This window comes from Arachis hypogaea, chromosome 15 (assembly GCF_003086295.3).
Source record: "Arachis hypogaea cultivar Tifrunner chromosome 15, arahy.Tifrunner.gnm2.J5K5, whole genome shotgun sequence".
Lineage (NCBI taxonomy): Eukaryota > Viridiplantae > Streptophyta > Magnoliopsida > Fabales > Fabaceae > Arachis > Arachis hypogaea.
In genome coordinates this window covers 83012876-83027031 of record NC_092050.1, presented here as the reverse complement: position 1 = coordinate 83027031, position 14156 = coordinate 83012876, and the positions used below count along the sequence as shown (strand labels likewise).

The following is a 14156-nucleotide window of genomic DNA, read 5'->3' as shown; positions in this document are numbered from 1 at the left end:
AGGAAGGAGTTCAGTAATTTTCTTACTTAGCTGACCCACTTGTGCCTCCAAATTTCTAATGGAGGACCTTGTTTCAGTCCTTAAACTTTGAGTGGTTTTAATTGGATCAGAGACTATAGTTGCTAAGTCAGAGTGGCTCTGCTTACAATTCTCTGTCTATTACTGAGAAGATGATGGAAAAGGCTTGCTATTGCTAAACCTATTTCTTCCATCATTATTGTTTAAGCCTTGTTGAGGCTTCTGTTGGTCCTTCCATGAGGGATCATAGGTGTTTCCATAGGGTTCTCCCATGTAATTCACCTCTGCCATTGCAGGATTCTCAGGATCATAAGCTTCTTCTTCAGAAGATGCTTCTTTAGTACTGTTGGATGCAGCTTGCAATCCATTCAGACTCTGAGAAATCATATTGACTTGCTGAGTCAATATTTTGTTCTGAGCCAATATGGCATTCAGAGTATCAATTTCAAGAACTCCCTTCTTCTGAGGCATCCCATTGTTCACAGGATTCCTCTCAAAGGTGTACTGGTTATTTGCAACCATTTCAATGAGTTCTTAAGCTTCTGTAGGGGTTTTCAGATGAAGAGATCCTCCTGCAGAATGGTCCAATGACATTTTTGACAACTCAGACAGACCATCATAGAATATACATATGATGCTCCATTCTGGAAGCATGTCAGTAGGACACCTTTTGATCAATTGCTTATATCTTTTCCAAGCTTCATAGAGGGACTCACCTTCCTTCTGTATGAAGGTTTGGATTTCCACTCTAAGCTTGCTCATCTTTTGAGGTGGAAAGAATTTGGCCAGAAAGCACTGACCAGCTTTTCCCAAGAGTTCAGGCTTTCCTTAGGTTGTGAATCCAACCATGTTCTAGCTCTGTCTCTCATAGAAAAAGGGAAAAGCATAAGCCTGTAGACCTCGGGATCAACTTCATTGGTCTTGATAGTGTCACAGATTTGCAATAATTCAGATAAGAACAGATGGGGATCTTCCAATGGAATCCATGAAACTTGCAATTTTGTTGCATTAGAGAAACTAATTGAGGCTTAAGCTCAAAGTTGTTTGCTCCAATGGCAAGAATTGAGATGCTTCTTCCATAGAAATTGGATGTTGGTGTAGTGAAATCACCAAGCATCTTCCTTGCATTATTGTTGTTGGGTTCGGCCATAGTTGTTTTCTCTGTTTTGAAAATTTCAGTTAGGTCCTCTTTAGAGTATTGTGCTTTAGCTTCTCTTAGTTTTCTCTTAAGAGTCCTTAAGGATCAACTTCAACAAGAATGCCTTTGTCCTTGTTCCTACTCATATGAAAGAGAATAGAACAAGAAAGTATGGACTGCTCTATGTCACAGTATAGAGATTCCTTCATGTGAGTAGAAGAAGAGAAGAATAGAAGAAGGAGAAGAGAAAAAATTCGAAAATTAATTAAAATAAAATAAAAATATTTTTGTTTTTATTTTAAATATTAATTAGAATTCAAAAATTAAAAAGAAAAATAAAATTAAATTAAAATTTAAAACAATTAGTTAATTAAAAAGAATTTTGAAAAAGGGGGAAGGAATTTTCGAAAATTAGAGAGAGAAAATTAGTTAGGTGGTTTTGAAAAAGATTTGATTGACATGATTGAAATTATTTTGAAAAAGATTTGAAAAGGAAATTAAAAAGATTTGATTTTTGAAAAAGATTTTGAAATTAGCAATCAAAAAGATATAAGTGAAAATTATTTTGAAAAAGATATGATTGAGAAGATATGATTGGAATTTATTTGAAAAAAGATATGATTCAAAAGATATGATTGAAGAAGAAATTAAAAAGATCTGATTTTGAAAATTAAAGTTGATTACTTGACTAATAAGAAACTAAAGGATATGATTTTAAAATTTAAAAATTGAACCTTTCTTAATAGGCAAGTAACAACTTGAAAAATTTTTTTTATCAAAACATTAAATGCTAGTAGTAATTTCGAAAATTATGAAGCAAAATAAGGAAAAGATTTTGAAAATCAATTTTTAAAATTTTCGAAAAGTATTAAAGGAAAAATGAAAAAGATTTTGAAAAATTTTAAGCAAGAATTTGAAAAAAGGAAATTGAAAAAGATTTGATTTTGAAAAAGATTTCAAAAGATAGGATTTTTAAATTGAAAATTTGACTTGACTCATAAGAAACAACTAAATTTTGAAAAATTTTTGAAGAAGTCAACTCAAATATTCGTAATTTATGAGTGAAATAAGGGAAAGATATTTTTTATTTTTGAATTTTTAATGATGAGAGAGAAAAACACAAAAATGACACAAGACATAAAAATTATGAATCAAAACAAAAAATGCATGCAAGAACACTTTGAATGTTAAGATGAACACCAAGAACACTTTGAAGATCAAGATGAACATCAAGAACTTATTTTTGAAAATTTTTTAAGAAAAGAAAAACATGCAAGACACCAAACTTAGAATTTTTCAATATTTAGACACTAATGATTCTAAAATGCATATGAAAAACAAGAAAAGACACAAAACATAAAAATGCAAAAATCAAATAAGAAAAATCATCAAGAACAACTTGAAGATCATGAAGAACACCATGCATGAATTTTTCGAAAATTTTTAAGAAAAATAAAAGAATGAAATTGACACCAAACTTAAAAATTGACACTAGACTCAAACAAGAAACATAAAAATTTTTGGTCTTTATGATTTTGTTAATTTTTTTGGTTTTTTCAAAAATTATTTTGGGAAAAACGAAAAAGAAGAAAATTTTTTTTTCGAAAATACGAAATAAAAAGCTTAAAAAAAATTACCTAATCTGAGCAACAAGATGAACCGTCAGTTGCCCAAACTCGAACAATCCCCGGCAACGGCGCCAAACACTTGGTGCACGAAATTGTGATCATCAATGGCGCCAACAACTTGGTACGCACAATTGTAATCTCAACTTTTTGTCACAACTCCGCACAACTAACCAGCAAGTGCACTGGGTTGTCCAAGTAATAAACCTTACGTGAGTAAGGGTCGATCCCACGGAGACTGTCGGCTTGAAGCAAGCTATGGTCACCTTGTAAATCTCAGTCAGGCGGATTCAAATGGTTATGAAGAATTGATAATTAAAATATGAATAAAACACAAAATAAGATAGAGATACTTATGTAATTCATTGGTAGGAATTTCAGATAAGCGTATGGAGATGCTTTGTTCCTTCTGAACCTCTGCTTTCCTATTGCCTTCATCCAATCATTCATACTTCTTTCCATGGCAAACTTTATGTTGGGCATCACCATTGTCAATGGCTACTTCCCGTCCTCTCAGTGAAAATGTTCCAAATGCGCTGTCACCGCACGGCTAATCATTTGTCGGTTCTCGATCATGTTGGAATAGGATCCATTGATCCTTTTGCGTCTGTCACACGCCCAACAATCGTGAGTTTGAAGCTTGTCACAGTCATCCCTTCCCAGATCCTACCCGGAATACCACAGACATGGTTTAGACTTTCCAGATCTCAAGAATGACCGCCAATAGTTCTAGCCTATACCACGAAGGTTCCAATCTTGGATTAGAAACCCAAGAGATACGCATTCAAGCCATTGCTAGTAGAACAGAGGTGGTTTTCAGGCACATGTTCATAGTTGAGAATGATGATGACTGTCACGGATCATCACATTCATCAAGTTGAAGAACGAATGAATATCTTAGAGAAGAAGTAGGCGTGAATTGAATAGAAACTCCACACCTTAATCTATGGTGTGTAGAAACTCCACCCTTGAAAATACATAAGAACAAGGTTCAGGCATGGCCGTGAGGCCAGCCTCCCAAAACGTGATCAAGTGTATGAAAAGTATGAAAATACAATAGCAAAATATCCTATTTATAGAAAACTAGTAGCCTAGGGTTACAAAAATAGGTAATTAATGCAGAAATCTTCTTCTGGGCCCACTTGGTGTGTTCTTGGGCTGAGCATTGAAGCTCCCATGTGTAGAGACTTTTCTTGGAGTTAAACGCCAGCTTTTGTGCCAGTTTGGGCGTTTAACTCCAGCTTTTGTGCCAGTTCTAGCATTAAACGCCAGAATTCTTGAGCTGACTTGGAACGCCTATTTGGGCCATCAAATCTCGGAGAAAGTATAAATTATTATATATTGCTGGAAAGCCCAGGATGTCTACTTTCTAACGCAATTGAGAACGCGCCAATTGGGTTTCTGTAGCTCCAGAAAATCCACTTTGAATGCAGGGAGGTCAGAATCCAACAGCATCTGCAGTCCTTTTTTAGCCTCTGAATCAGATTTTTGCTCAGGTCCCTCATTTTCAGCCAGAAAATACCTGAAATCACAGAAAAACACACAAACTCATAGTAAAGTCCAGAAGAGTGATTTTTATTTAAAAACTAATAAAAACATAATAAAAACTAACTAAAATATACTAAAAACATACTAAAAACAATGCCAAAAAGCGTATAAATTATCCGCTCATCAAGAGCTCTGGACACCTCTAATTGGGGACTCTAGCAAAGCTGAGTCACAATCTGAAAAGGTTCACCCAATTATGTGTCTGTGGCATTTATGTATCCGGTGGTAATACTGGAAAATAAAATGCTTTGGGTCACGACCAAGACTCATAAAGTAGCTGTGTTCAAGAATCAACATACTTAACTAGGAGAATCAATAACACTCTCTGAATTCTGAGTTCCTATAGAGGCCAATCATTCTGAACTTCAAGGGATAAATTGAGATGCCAAAACTGTTCAGAAGCAAAAAGCTAAAAGCCCCGCTCATCTAATTAAGACTGATCTTCATAGATATTTTTGGAATTCATTGTATATTCTCTTCTTTTTATCCTATTTGATATTTAGTTGCTTGGGGACAAGCAACAATTTAAGTTTGGTGTTGTGATGAGTGGATAATTTATACGCTTTTTGGCATTGTTTTTAGTATGTTTTTAGTATATTTTAGTTAGTTTTTATTATGTTTTTATTAGTTTTTAAATAAAAATCACATTTCTGGACTTACTATGAGTTTGTGTGTTTTTCTGTGATTTCAGGTATTTTTTGCCTGAAATTGAGGGACCTGAACAAAAATCTGATTCAGAGGCTGAAAAAGGACTGCAGATGCTGTTGGATTCTGACCTCCCTGCACTCGAAGTGGATTTTCTCGAGCTACAGAAGCCCAATTGGCGCACTCTTAATTGCGTTGGAAAGTAGACATCCGGGGCTTTCCAGCAATATATAATAGTCCATACTTTACCCGAGATTTGATGGCCCAAACAGGCGTTCTAAGTCAGCTTAAGAATTCTGGCGTCAAAACGCCAGAACTGGCACAAAAGCTGGAGTTAAACGCCCAAACTGGCACAAAAGCTAGCGTTTAACTCCAAGAAAAGTCTCTACACATAGAAACATCAATGCTCAGTCCAAGCACACACCAAGTGGGCCCGAAAGAAGATTTCTGCATTAATTACTTATTTTTGTAAACCCTAGGCTACTAGTTCTCTATAAATAGGACCTTTTACTATTGTATTTTCATCTTTGAATCATGTTTTTATGATTGAACCCTCTTTGGGAGGCTGGCCATTCGGCCACGCCTAGACCTTGTTCTTATGTATTTTCAACGGTGGAGTTTCTACACACCATAGATTAAGGTGTGGAGCTCTGCTGTTCTTCATGAATTAATACAATTACTATTGTTCTTCTATTCAATTCACGCCTACTTCTTCTCTAAGATATTCATTCGTTCTTCAACTTGATGAATGTGATGATCCGTGACACTCATCATCATTCTCACCTATGAACATGTGCCTGACAACCACCTCTGTTCTACTAGCAATGACTTGAATGCGTATCTCTTGGGTTTCTAATCTAAGATTAGAACCTTCGTGATATAGGCTATAATTATTGGCGGTCATTCTTGAGATCCAGAAAGTCTAAGCCTTGTCTGCGGTATTCCGAGTAGGATCTGGGAAGGGATGACTGTGAGGAGCTTCAAACTCGCGATTGTTGGGCGTGTGATGGACGCAAAAGGATCAATGGATCCTATTCCAACATGATCGAGAATCGACAGATGATTAGTCGTGTGGTGACAGTGCATTTGGAACATTTTCACTGAGAGGACGGGAAGTAGCCATTGACAACGGTGATGCCCAACATAAAGCTTGCCATGGAAGGGAGTATGAATGGTTGGAAGAAGGAAATAGGAAAGCAGAGGTTCAGAAGGAACAAAGCATCTTCATACGCTTATCTGAAATTCCTACCAATGAATTACATAAGTATCTCTATCTTTATTTTATGTTTTATTCATATTTTAATTATCAATCCTCCATAACCATTTGAATCTGCCTGACTGAGATTTACAAGATGACCATAGCTTGCTTCAAGCCGACAGTCTCCGTGGGATCGACCCTTACTCACGTAAGGTATTACTTGGACGACCAGTGCACTTGCTGGTGAGTTGTGCGGAATTGTGACAAAGTGTGATTCACGTTTGAGAGCTCCAAGTCTTTGGTGCCATTGTTGATGATCACAATTTCGTGCACCAGCTAGTCCGAACAAGCTATTTGGATATGCTATGAGCTCTTTTTCTTATAGGCCGAGTTTGTCGAAGGCGGTTTTGAATAAGATGTTCGTGGAACTTCCCTGGTCGATTAATGTTCTGTGGAGGTTAGCGTTAGCTAATATAATGGTGATGACCATGGGATCATCATGTCCCGGGATGATGCCTGTTGCATCTTCTTGGGTGAAAGTAATAGTGGGGAGGTCGGATGACCTCTCTCCTTCCCCTAAAAGATATACTTCTTTAAGGTGTCTTTTGCGAGATGATTTATAGATCCCTCCTCTTGCAAATCCTCCATTTATCATATGGACATGTCTCTCAGGAGTGTGAGGTGGTCATTCAGTCCGTCTGATCTAGTCGACCTTCTCTTGCCAATTTCTCTATGACATTCTTCAGGTCGAAGCATTCATTAGTGGGATGTCTGTAAATTCGGTGGTACTCACAGTACTCTGTTCGATTTCCCCCTCCTTTTTTGCTTTTGATTGGACGGGGTGGTGGGATCTTCTCAGTGTTGCATATTTCTCGGTAAACATCTACAAGAGACACCCAAAGGGGGGTGTAGTTGTGGTATTTTCTAGGCTTCTCATTGAGTTGATCTCCTTTTTTCTTGGATTTTTTATCCTTGTCCCCAAGTGGGTACGAGAATTCGGATTTTGAGGTTTCTCCTAATTGAGAGTTCTCCTCCATGTTAATGAACTTTTCTGCCCTTTCTTGTACTTCGTTCAGTGATGTTGGATGCTTTTTTGATATGGAGTGACTAAAAGGTCCTTCTCACAGGCCATTGATGAGACCCATGATGGCTGCTTCCGTTGGCAGACTTTGTATCTCCAGACATGCTTTATTGAAGCTTTCCATGTAGTTGCGAAGGCTTTCCCGATCTCCTTGCTTGATCCCTAACAGGCATGGGGCGTGTTTGGCTTTGTCCTTCTGGATGGAAAATCTGGCAAGGAATTTTTTGGCTAAGTCGTCAAAATTTGTGATGGATCTTGGAGGCAAACTGTCGAACCACTTAATTGCTGTCTTTGTCAGGGTGGTCGGGAAGGCTTTGCATCGAACGGCGTCCGAGGCATTAGTGAGATATATCCTGCTTCTAAAATTGTTGAGATGATGGCTGGGATCTGAGGTACCATCATATGACGTCATGTCGGGAGCATTAAAATCCTTTGGAACTTTAGCTTTCATGATCTCTTTGGTGAAGGGATCTTGATCCTTGTGGAAGTTATCTTCATGGTTGCAGTGAGCAGTTTTGTTTTTGAGATCTGTTTCGAGCTTTAGGAGCTTGTCCTCTAGCTCTCGTCGTCGCCTAGTTTCTCTCTGTAGGTTCCTCTCAGCTTCTCGTTGATGCTCGGTCTCTTTTTTGAGCTGTTTGAGGTGATCCTGCTATTCTCGGAGGACATCTAAAATTTCTGTATTTGGAGAATGCTTGCCTCTGTTCGGTTGAGGTGTATCCTTTGGTGTGATGTCTGCGTTATTATGCGGTGTTCTTTCTTCCAGACCAGAGTTATGATCGTTGTCAAGGTTGTCTGCCATGATGCTGGGATGACTTCCAGGTTCCCCAGCAACGGTGCCAATATTCCGAGGGTTACCTGAAACTGTAGGTCGATCTCGATCGAGATTTGCGGTGGTGGCTGGAACTGATGTGTCCGACTTATTGTACTTGGTGGTGCTGCTGATCCTGGATTGCCGGATGGGGGTGGTACCTGCAAGAGACTCCGATGCTTAAGTTAGCATGGGCTTTAAGCAGGTTTTTTGTAGTATCAGAGAATGAGTTATACCTGTGTGCTCCAGTGTATTTATAGTAGTGTGGAGTGACCTCTCTAGATAAGATGAGTTAGTTATCTTATTTTTAAGTGAAGTCATCTTATCTCCAAGGGGGACCGCCTTTATCTTCCTAGGCCTTAGGTGCCTTTAGATTTGGGTTGTGTCCCTTCATTTGGGCCTGCTTGAGCTTCTTATGTCGATTTGGCAGAACTCTTTTTAAAGAAGAGGTCGGGGGTCCTGACCTGAAGAGGTCGGTCACTTTATCTTCAATCAGTCCGGGTCGGATAGGCCGACCCATGGTATGAACAGGAAGGTAAAAATAATTAAACGCACATTAAAACACTAATCTTAAAGGTTTTAGCCCAAAAATGGGCCAAACGGGCCATATATGTGAACTGGGCCCAAGTTAGGCCCAAGCCCAACATATATAAATCCTAACTTAAAGCCATTCAGCTACCATAACCCTTATTTATTGTGATTGTTGTTGAAATGAAAAGAGAGAGAGATGAGAAGAGAGGAACCCTAGCTCCCTAATACTTCAAATCAGCATAACTTTCTCTACGGAGCTCCAATTGACGAGCCGTTTGCGGCCCCGCATTGCTCTACTCCTCCTCTTTAATTATATCTAGGTATTATGATGAGTTTCTCAATGACCTCTACTCAGTTTTCGTTTTCCTATTTGAATTCGAGTTTGATTGTGGGTTTTGAGTAATTTTCTGGCTTTGGTTGTTTCAGGGTGCGCTAGTATGAGCCATTGGTGAGTTCCATCAACTAATTTCGTGGTTTAAGATAAGGAACCCTCTTACCCTTGTAATTTATGAGATTTTGTGAGCCCTAAGTTGATGTATGTATGTAATATGTGTATTAGAGTATTGGGTACACTTTTGGAACTTGAATCTTGCTTGTGGAACTCTTGGTGAAGCTTGGAGCTAGTGGTTGTTGGAGAATTTGCAAGGAAAGGCCAAATTATTGTGATTACAAGAGGTATGGTTTAAGTTTCATTTAAGTACCGTGTGGTGTGATGAGAATTCCTAGATTAAATGTCCCTAGGATTAAGTTTGAATTGTATGTTTGGTTGGAATTAATGTGTACAGATGACATGCTGTAGAGGATAATGATTTGGGTATGTATTTTGTAATTTTGCATATTTGGGTGTTGACAAATTTGAGGAATTGATGATGATAATATGTGTTGAATTATGTATATACATATGTGTCGAATCGATGAATTGGGCCAGAGGCTGTGAACTTGGGTCGGAGGCCGGAAAGAGGTAAGGAAGGTAAGTGATGTGTGTATTGTGTGATGTCATATGTGATTGAATGGATATTGAATATTGATTGTGTGAATAAATGGAAGGATTGTTGAATAATAAGAATTTAGGAATTTAGAAGTGGAATGTGATGAAATTGGATTGGATTGTGTAGATGAGATTGGTTTGAACTTGGTTGAGTGTAAATTGGGGAATTTGGTTGGTTTATGGTCAGTTTGATAGATGAAAATGAATTTGGCTTGTGAAAAAAGAATTTTGTAAAAAAAATTATGAAGCTTTGAACATTGGGGTGAAAAATGATTTTTCACTTAACAGCTTTTTGCCCTTTCTCCAAATCTTGCGTACGTGAGGGCGCCACGCGACGCTGGCACTGGGCTCTATCTAGTGGCCTCGCATACGCGGAAGGAGGCATGCGTACGCAAGAGTGCCGAAATCGAAGCCTCGCGCACGCGGAAGGTGGTATGGGACGATAGCAAACGTTGCTGCCATCACCACTCACGTACGCGACATCCCCAATTTTCATTACATATGTACGCGAGCTACCTGCATGCATACGCGAGCTTCACAGATTTTTATAAAAGTCTATTTTTATGTATTTTAACCATTCTTTTGGCCTTCCAAACCCTTATAAGCACCGATAAAAATATAAAGCCGGTTCAAATATGGGTTGTGATGACAAGTCATCTTATGCTAGCTTTACAAGTATTTTTCATTTATTTCATTAGGATTTATGCACTTTCTTGCACAATAAGTGTTTGAGTGAGAATTTCATGCTTGTCTAGATTCAATCAAACATTAGTAATTTTATGCATTTTTGTTAGATTTCTTGCAAGATCTAGTTGATAGTATGAATGATGCAAGAGTTGATGATTATGCCAAGGCTTTGATGTATTTGTTTGGTTGATGGTAGGTGAAAAAATGAAGGAGAAGGAACAAAGAGGATTTGCAACCGTGACCTCTTTACACTCCAACAAGAACAACTCGAGCTACAAAAGTCCAAATGAGTTGATTCTAGTGGCATTGGAAATTAAACATCTAGAGCTTTCCAAGAATATATGGCACTGCATGGTGAACACTAAATCTGAGGGAGAAAACTTACTCCGAAAGTGCAAAGATGAACATAGTATCAACCTACAGCAGGCCAGCTGACCACTTCACCTTCCAAGGAAGATAACTTGAGCTGTAGAGCTTGAAATGATGCGCTCTTAAATGCATTGGAAAGTATACATCCAGAGCTTTCCAACGATATATAATAGTATGGGGTGAACATCAAGTTTGGGCCTTAGAATCTGGCGTTAAACTTTGGCCTCCAAACCACCAACGTTGACTAAAATGAACGTAGCGCTCACTAAATTGAGCGTTTTCGGCCTTCCGAACAGCGCGACCATGCCTTCTTCGAAGGGCCATAACATGAGCTACATATGTCCAATTGATGTACTTTCAGTTGCGTTAGAAAGCTGACATTCAGAGGTTTCCAACGATATATAGCAATTTATATTTGGCATGAAATTGAAGCACAAGTGATAGGCATCTTTAAGGCCCAAAAGCCAACCAAATATGCACTCACCAAGGCTCGAAGAGCGGGGGCGGCACCAAGGGAGCTGTGCATGCATCGAGGCAAGGGGGGTAGCACTAAAAAATTTGAGCATAGAGCTCCCTCTTGCTCACTTTTTCAAGCTTGGAACCAAGGAAAGCCAAGCATGCACAAAGCAAAACACAAGGAGTAGCGCTCAAAAACTCAAGTGCATCGCTCTCTTTTCTTCACTTTCTCGTGCCTCTAATCCAAGGAACCAAGGCACACAACCAAGCAAGCATCATGTAGCACTCAAAGAGTGAGCGGAGCGCTCACAAAGTGAACGCTATGGGCTAGGGAGGCACGCCAAATTTACAAGGCCAAGAGTGAATGCTACGCTCACAAAACCAAACGAAGCGCTCCCCTGGAAGGTTCCCACACACCAAACCAACTTGAACCAAAACCAAACTGGACCCATCCTTCTTCAAATCAGTTTCTCATTCAAGGCCAACTTTGAAAAGCCCACTCCAAGCTTTGAAGACTAAAATAGAAAGTGTATAAATAGGATTAAGTTTGATTTGTAAAGAACCTTTTCCTCATTTTTAGTTTTACCTTTAGTTCATCTTTTAGTTTGGACTTTTAATTTTCAATTGTTTTGAATTTGGGATTTGGGAATTTGGATCTAAGTTTTTCTTTCTGCATTTTCACTTCTTCTGCAACTTTTAATTTCTGTTCTTGGAATTTGAATTGAGATTGAAGAGCTTCATTGATTCTAAGTTTGAGAATCATCTTTTACCTCTCTTCTCAATTGTTCTAAGGATTGGATCTGAGTTTAGTTTTCTATTTTCAATTTCTTTCATCTGCAACTTCTACTTTTCTGTTTTGGATCGTGAATTGAGATTGAAGAGCTCCATTGATTCAAATTCTGAGAATCATCTCTTGCTTTTCTTCTCAATTGATATAAGGATTAGATTTTAATCTTCTCTGCTATTTTCATCTTTATTTTCTTCTACAATTTCTTTTCTGTTTGATCAAGGGAGTAATTGAGATCTAGATCTGATTGCTACTCTCATTACTCTTCTTTGATCTTCAATTTCTCTTTTAGAATTTCACAATTGATTTAAGCTTTCTTGTTACTTTGTTTCTTCAAGCAATTTTACATTTCTGTTCTTGCTACTAAGATCCAGATCTGAAGTCTTGCATCTCAAAGCTTTCTGATTTACTTTAATTTGCAATTTCTTGTTCAATTCCAAGTCCCAGCACCCAAATCCTATTACTCTTCAAGCAATTTACATTTCTCAGCAATTTAGATTCAGCAATTTACCTTTCTTGCACTTTAAGTTTCTGCAATTTACTTTTCTTGTAATTTAAGTTACAGCTCTTTTACTTTCTTGTTCTTTAAGTTAATTGCAATTTAACTCTTCTGCACTTTATTCTTCTGCTCAATTTACTTTCTGCACCTTTATTTACTTGCAATTTAGCTTCTGTCAATCAAAATCACTCAATTCATCAAATATTCGCTTAACTAAATTCATCACCTAACTAAAATTGCTCAATCCATCAATCCTTGTGGGATCGACCCCACTCTTGTGAGTAATTACTACTTGATGCGACCCGGTACACTTGCCGGTGAGTTTTATGTGAAATCTGATTTCCACCCATCAGGTAGAAGGATTAGAAGTAAGAATTTATGGGGGTGAGTTAGTAAATTGAATGGAAGAAACATATTAAAAGATAATGTATGACGGTTGATGATGTGATAAGTGAATGGGATGATGAATGGTTGATGAAGAATGAGTTAACTTGAGATTGAGTATGACTTTGAGATGAAATTTAATAATGAGAGTGATTATGATTATGAAAATGATATTGAATATGATTCTGATTGTGGTACACCTGCCGGGGTAGATGCAGTAGAGTGATTCTGCTTGCTCCGGGTTTGGTTTGAGATTCCTGGGGTAGATGCAATGGTTAGCTCCCACTTGATCCCAGTCAAGATTGATTTAAGATTTATGGAATTATCTGATTTTCGGACATCCTTGGGTACATGCAGTGGGTCGGCTCCACTTGCTCCAGATTGAGATCCGAGATTCTGTTGAGCCTGTGTCGTAAGTGTGGCTGGACACTTAGACCAATCCGGATGAGCTCTCCCCCATGGATATTTTACTTTGAATGATTATGATTTTGAGCTTGGGGATGCCCACTCGTAGGGACTGTCTAAGGGTTAGCTACCAGGACATGTCGGGATGGCTATGTAACCAATAGATAATATCATCAGCCATAGGGCAGGCATTCATCATTTGCATATGTTTGATATCTTTGGGTTTGCTTATTTGTTTTGGATTGCTATATTATATATGTTATGTTAACTGATTATATGCTACTTGTACCTTAATTGTGTATTACCAATCCTTTCTTGACAAGCTTGTTAATTTGAAACATGCTAGCTTGGCCTAATCTTTTATGCCATAGTAACTTTTCAGATTCTTTAGAATGAAAACAAGCTACATTTTGATCCTTTAGTTCATCAAGAGTGAGTCTATACAAATTATCACAACGCTTAGCAATAAACAATACATCATTGGTCTTTTCACTCACAACACAGCATTCCAATCTTTTGATAATCATCAAATAACCCAAATAACACAATTGACTTATGCTCAAAAGATTATGCTTCAAACCATTAACCAAGAATACATCATTAATGAAAGTAGAATGATTGTTACCTAATTTTCCAACAACAACTATTTTACCTTTTTTATCATATCCAAAGGTCACAAAACCTCTATTATACTTGTTGAGTTTCATGAAAAAAGTTGACTTTCCAATCATGTGCCTAGAGTATCCACTATCCAAGTACCACATATCATTCTTCTTCTGGATGCCAAGAAAATCTACATAAAATTTTAAGTAACCTTAGGTATCCAAATTAGTTTGGATCCTTTGAAGTTAATCCATCTTTGTTGTCCAGGTGCATTAAAGTCACAAACAACATTGTATGTTTGGTTTCCTACTCTTCTCTTGTCAATAAAGCATTGAGAGTGAGAGTGACCAAGTTTCATGCAATTAAAACAATGATTTCTAGGTGCA

General features: G+C 37.9%; 1 non-coding gene across 1 annotated transcript; it reads left to right on the top strand.

Annotated features, from left to right (window-relative positions):
- Positions 1-666: 666 nt before the first annotated feature.
- Positions 667-774, top strand: LOC112753144 (small nucleolar RNA R71). The gene has a single exon (XR_003177541.1). It is a non-coding gene; the product is annotated as a small nucleolar RNA R71 (small nucleolar RNA).
- Positions 775-14156: the final 13382 nt, after the last annotated feature.